The sequence below is a fragment of the Nicotiana tomentosiformis genome, chromosome 2 (assembly GCF_000390325.3).
Source record: "Nicotiana tomentosiformis chromosome 2, ASM39032v3, whole genome shotgun sequence".
In the NCBI taxonomy this organism is placed as follows: Eukaryota; Viridiplantae; Streptophyta; class Magnoliopsida; order Solanales; family Solanaceae; genus Nicotiana; species Nicotiana tomentosiformis.
In genome coordinates this window covers 147,773,394-147,780,106 of record NC_090813.1, presented here as the reverse complement: position 1 = coordinate 147,780,106, position 6,713 = coordinate 147,773,394, and the positions used below count along the sequence as shown (strand labels likewise).

General features: G+C 31.7%; 1 long non-coding RNA gene across 1 annotated transcript; it reads right to left on the bottom strand.

Annotated features, from left to right (window-relative positions):
- Nucleotides 1-1,331: 1,331 nt before the first annotated feature.
- On the bottom strand, nt 1,332-2,318 carry LOC138906720 (uncharacterized). The gene is made up of 2 exons (XR_011414315.1): nt 2,058-2,318; nt 1,332-1,760 (listed from the first exon to the last, which is right to left on the bottom strand). It is a non-coding gene; the product is annotated as an uncharacterized lncRNA (long non-coding RNA).
- Nucleotides 2,319-6,713: the final 4,395 nt, after the last annotated feature.

Below are 6,713 nucleotides of genomic sequence, written 5' to 3'. Positions count from 1 at the left end.
GAGAGGAGCAACTGATATCACTATAGAAAGAAATTTAGGAAACTACCAGTTATGTCTATTTATAAGTAGCTTATTATAAAAATTGGCCAATTCATTAGATATTACTAATATTAGCCAAATGTTACTAATATTAGCCAATTAACTATTTGTAGCAAAACAAAAGGTCAAAATTTTACTTTCTTTTGAGTGAGTGTTATTAGAATAGATTGGGTACATTGTAAGGAGTTTGAGTCTCAAATTTCGGATGATTTATCAGAGTTTTGAGGTGGTTTGAATTGAAAATTCGAAATAGAAGATGAAACATGAAAAAATGATATGTGTATCACACTGTGTATCATTTATGTATCACATATGTATCATATTTGTATTAAATGTCTATCACATGTATATCCATGTATACCTGTGTGTGTGATACATGCGTGATACAAGTTCGATTTATGTATCGCAGAAGAAATTTTTGAACTCGCTTTTAACTACGAATTTTGATACCAAATCAGTCCAAATCACCTTCAATCTTTCTCAAAATTTGTATATTAACTCATCTATATGTTTTCAATGAATTTCAACCATACCCATTAAAAAAGGTCCTTTTTTGCTTTGATTTTTGGAATCTTATATATATATATATATATATATATATATATATATATATATATATATATATATATATATATATTTATTTATTTATATTTCATCCATGAATTTTTCTTTCTGTCTTGCATCAAATATTGCTGATCACACTTAAAATTATGGAAAGAGATCTTTGTGTGTGATTTGTGCTGAGAAAGAACCTTATTTATTTGGGTTTTCAATTTTTATATGTGTTTGACTAGTTTTGGTAAGTCTATAATTAATGGATAGAGGTTGGTAAGTTGAAACTTATTTGGGACATTTATGTAAGATTTTTTATACTTTGTAGATCCAAGTAAAATACTCCAAAGACCACTACAACACTAAAAAGAAATAACCCTCTTTTGAAATTCCTTTCTCACTATAATATCGCTCACACTCTCTATTTTTCTCACATACTATTTTTTTATACTCTGTCTGTGATGTCTCACTCTTTCTCTCTCTTTGTTGGTATGTTTGAAGAAGTGAGAGAGCTCCTCCTAGGAGCAAAATAAGTAGCCTCCAAGAATGCTACAGGAGATGCAGATGCATTAATCTCCTCCTCTTATTTCCAAACTTTGGCTCCAAGAAAGAATTGCCAACCAAATTTTATTGCTGAATAGGATGAACCCTACAGTGGTCAAGAATTAAAAGTCACTTATTATTTGTCATAAGAATATAGATAGATGTTGCGTAACAATCAACTAATATCTTGCCAAAAAGTAAACTCTTTCCTTGACGAATAGGAGAACAATTGGTTAAAACATTTCTAATCTAAACAATAGATCTGGATTTTGAATGTTCTTACAGAAATCTATATAAGAGAATCTGATATCATCAAGTAGAAGAGGAGTTTTTCTTTTGACATTTGCTTTTAACCCATTTGATGCCCATTGAAGTGCCATTCTTCACCTTTTGAGCACCAGCCACTGCCGCTGCTTTTGCTTTGCCAAGTCCTGCTGATGAACTGCCTTTCTTGTTGCTATCATTCTCTTTGTTGCTTTTGTGACTTTCCTCTTCATCCATGGCACCAAATCCTCCTGACCCCCATTGATCTGCCCAACTTGGTGCCTCAGTTGCCATCAATCCTATCAAATCTTGGTTTCCCTTTACTAAGCCTCAAATGTGTTTCCACCAATCAAGAAAATGTCCTTCAATAAAAAAGAAAGAAAAATGTGAGTATAACTCAAATACAAATTTCACTAAACACAGACGGAGTTGCTAACTGAATTCAGTATTTTTAGCACGAAATATAGATATATATGTCTAAAAACTACTAAAATTTCAATAAGAATAAAATTTTGAACTCTTAATCTCAAAAGTACAATGAGTTCGGTTTTAAGAAACTTAGATCTTGAATACATCAAATTTAAATCCTAAATCCTCATTCTAAGTTTCACTAAAATGTTTTATGAAGAAGGAAGAAAGAGAAAGGGCTTGGGAGTTACCTCTATAGGGAATTAACAGAGGTTGAGCTTCTTGGAACAGATACTTTTGTGTAATGGAGGAACTAAGTATGCTTAAGTAGGAGGCTAAGGAAAGATATTTAGTTGTATTATGCTCGAGGCTGCATGTGGATAGGCTGTCTCTCAAACTTGTCTATTCCTTTTTAAAAAGACTAGCCAGCTCACAACTTACCTTCTTCTGAAGCAAAGTTTGTTGGCATCATTACTTTATTCTTCAAAATAACTAAACTTGCCTATTATAACCTGCTCCACCTTCTGAATTGTATTATTTTCTTTTTAAAACTTGTCTATTTTAGTAGTGGTTGAAGTAGAAGGATGTAGTTAACCAATAATAGATTGATGTTCTGGCTTATACCAGAAGACAAAAGCCTTTGCTACAACTTTATTTTAGGCTTCAACATAACTTTTGCTTAGAACTTAGAAATGATAATGTTCTGGCACACAAGGGTTGAGAAGTACTTTAACGTTTTTTAGAATTAATGGAAATGCTACAGGAGAAGCATTTGGGATGAAAAAATTGTCGACTCCAACTGTAACTTGAGTGCCATTTTCAAATACATAAAAGATTGAATTACCTTGTATCATTCTAATATTGACCTAATACTATATGTTATACAAGAGATAGATATTGATTTTAAACTAATATAGGACATTTATACAAGAGGTTACTAAATTAGCTGACGAAACGAATTTATGAATTAACCTAACCGTAGGGAATACTAAGTTTAGTTTGATGTGCTTTACATGTTTAGCAGATCAACTTAGTTATTTGATTTTTCCAAAAATAATATACTCCATAGGAAACATTCCTAATTCCATCTCTGCAACTAAATTCAATTTAGAATGAATCTAGTTTTGATGTAAACTTGAAGACTGGGATCTCCATGTGGGAGTTGACCAGTTGACCTCCATGTTGGAGCCCGACAAGAAGCTCTTATCTTCTTTACCAAAAAAAAAAAACAAGAACAAGAAAAGGAATTGACTCAAATAATCAAAAAAGGAACCTGGCCACAATCAAGTTCCTCACATCTCATCATTAAACTCTAGTGTCAGAGGCTAAGGGCTAACTCACTTGGTTAGTCCCTGCCTTCTGCAATTGAGGTTGAGCGTTCAAACTTATCAGTAGCATAGTTGAGGGAAAAAAATACTCCCTCCGTTACAATTTATGTGAATCTATTTCCTTTTTAGTCCGTGCTAAAAAGAATGACCCCTTTCCTTATTTGGAAATAATTTACCTTTATGCAATGATTTATACCACACAAAATATATGTGACTCATTTTACACCACAAGTTCAAAAGTCTTCTCTCTTTTCTTAAACTCCGTACCCAATCAAATAAGTTCACATAAATTAAAACGGAGGGAGCAACAACTTTGTCATCGCGTCATTCATTACTTATTATAGCGGGTCAATTCTTCTTCCAACCAATCAATGTTTCTAGTCCAAAGTTTAGGATAATTGCCTTCCAAGCAATAGACCCGGGTTTCGACTCCTGGTGGATGCATTTTAATCTATTTTTAAGCTTATGACATGTCATTCTATATGTTGTCTAATGGTGCAGATGTAGCTAATAGTTCATTTTTTTGCTTTAAGTATTTGTCAGCTAAAACAGTACTATATGTTTTTTGGATATGTTGGATATGGAACACTTAAATGTTTTCTGTACCTTTAAATACTCTCTCAAAACTTGATGTCGTTAATCATAATGGATGATTAACGACATTCGCTAATAGCATAAGCCTAGAAGGTGAGGGATGGTTATTACGGAATAAGAATTGAAATAATTGTAAGTTGTTTTATTCAGCACTTGCTGCAAGGAAAAAAGACCTTCTCTCAGAAAATCTCAACACACAAATGTTATTTATAAGAAAAATTATTAAAAGAATATTTTCGATCATATTAAATGTTGGTGAAAACACAAGAAATTACAATTGAGAAAAAAATATGAAGAAAAATAAATAAATATTCGTTAGGCCTCACAGATATCTCGCTCTTTTTAAAGGAGATTCAAGCTCATTGCGCTAAAATATTTACCGATCCAACAGTAACATTCTTGACTTGTCTCTTCCAAGATATATTAGTCCGATAATATCGTATGACTCGAACAAACCCTGGATAAGTTGTTGAGTCCAAAGCTCCGCCATAAAAGAATACCTTTGTTCATAAAGTAAAATCTTTTTTGTAATGAGTAAGTTGGATACTTAAATTTTCTTCTTCTCTCAACTCTCGTTTTACCGAACCAACTTTACTTTTTTTTTATGCACACTACAATATTTTTTCATACCCAAATACAAGGAAAAAATATCATTATTTATAGGTGTATAATCTCTTTCATAAATTATGTAACAAGGTAGTAGGACAATAAAATTGTAGAACATGAGTTGGTGATTATAAAATCTAAGCTTTAGCGAGGAATTAGTAATAGATCGTGGTATTAGTGGTTATATGAGTTGCACCGAGGAATAATGATCACTTTCTTACCAATTTATAGCCACTAGTATGACAATAAATTATGCATTGTATATTATAATTTTAATATTACTAGTCTCCACGTTCATGCGATGCACAAATATCTTATGTTAAATATTACCAAATACGTTTCAAAAGTAACAAACATGCTAAAATAACACAATTATGCGATTAAAGTTGTAAAATCACTTTAAAATGCAACAATACCTAATATTATGCTTGTGATTGGATAGTTTACTTTTATTTAGTTAAATGTTAATGATTTAGGTACATAGAAGTTATATTTTTTTTTAAATTAAGATACATTAATAATGAAGAACACAAAAATAAAAAAAATCATTAGGCATAATCCAATATCTAGATTCAACTCTAATTTTGATTAATTAAACTTCAATCGTGTATCTCATCCATAAGTATATATGCTTGTGCATGTGTCTAAATATCGATTGTCATCGGTGTACCTACATATACATATTCTTATGTCTTTTACGTAAAATAGTCAACACGGTTGTTCATTATTATGTTGTATTTGAACTACTTTTACTTGTAAACTATTTTATCATATTATTAGTGAGTTATGGTTTTTGGTTTAAATTTGTAGTGGCTAAATTTTTAATATTACGATCTATCCAACAAAAAAATATTTTCTTGAAAAAAAAAAAATATTTAACTTTTAAAAGGCATAAAAATCAGTTTACATAATGTATGATGTTAAGTGCTTTTTTTTTTTTTGCACTTGTCGTTTTATATTTATTTTTGGGCCAAACTTATTCTTGATTTGATCCAGGAAGTTCCACTTTAAGGGGCAAAGTGCTTCGACCAAAACGAATTTCCCAAAGCTCAAACCTTAAACTTGAGTAAGGATGAATAGATACTTACTATTACAATATAACCTTTGTGGTGATTGAGTGTTATTTTATCTTATGTCAAAAGTACTTTTTTTTTTATCTATGCTGCTTTAATGATGTGACTATGTTGGTCTGAGTCGGGGTTCTATCAAAAACAACCTCTCTACTTACACATAGAGGCGGACCCAGGATTAGAGCAAGACGGGTGCACCACAGTATGCTAATCACTAGCGATAAAATTCGGCGTGCAACTCTTTGAAAACTTAATATTATGATGACTTACCATTCAAATATAAACAAAAAGAAGTTCTAAAGAAAAAGAAAGCACTGAACAAAGAGAGATTTCTTCGCAAAATGGATGCTATGGGAAGGGAAGGTGCTTGATTAAGTATGATTAGTATTTTAATAAATGAAAAAGAGGCCAATGATCAAAAGGGTGTCCAAACTTTAAATTATCAAAATTTAGTAAAGAAATCAAGATTATGGGTATGTTAATAGTCAAATAACTGAACAAGGGTTTCAAACTCTCAGTTGCCATTGCCGAGTCAGAATCAAAGTGATTGTTGAAGAAGGCAGTTGTAGAAGAATTCTAACTTTTCTATTTGTGGAGCGATATGTTGCAATTTGAGGCTTTTAATTTTAAGGCAGAGATTTGAAAAAGAATAAAACTAATTAAGTTGACTATTATGTATATTAGTACTAAGCTATAGCTAAATTCAAAAAGAAGATAAAAGTTAAAAATAAAGCAATTTGCAGAGTATTAACTATTAAGTATAAAAATTGTTATATTCCAAGAACTAAAACAAAAAGAAGAAAAGGCTGAAGTAGGGTTTCGAACCCTCGTCATCCAGCCAAGGAGCAAATTTAATTGCCCAACACAACCAATTCTCTATCGGCCTTTCTTTGTTTGGGGACACAACTCAAATATTTATTGGGTCACATATATATGGACAGATATATATAACATATATATACAGTATTTTTGCCGAGACTAACGGGGTCCCGTGATCCCTCAACCCACAACGTAGGTCCGCCCCTGCTTACACAAGGTAGGGGTAAGGCTGTGTATAAACTACCCTTATCAGACCTCACTTGAGAGATTATACTTGGTTTGTTGTTGATATAGCCAAAAGTATTTTGCAGGTACTAAAGAAATATTCCAAAATCAAGTGAATCCCTAACAAATTAGATGAATTAATACGGGAGATACTTGCCTTTATCTCTAAATTTTAGACCTTTTTAGAGAGTTCAAGAGACCGAAGGGGTTCTAGGGTGGAAAAGCTTTTGAAAAGTTTCATACCTAGGTAATTTGTACATCTGTT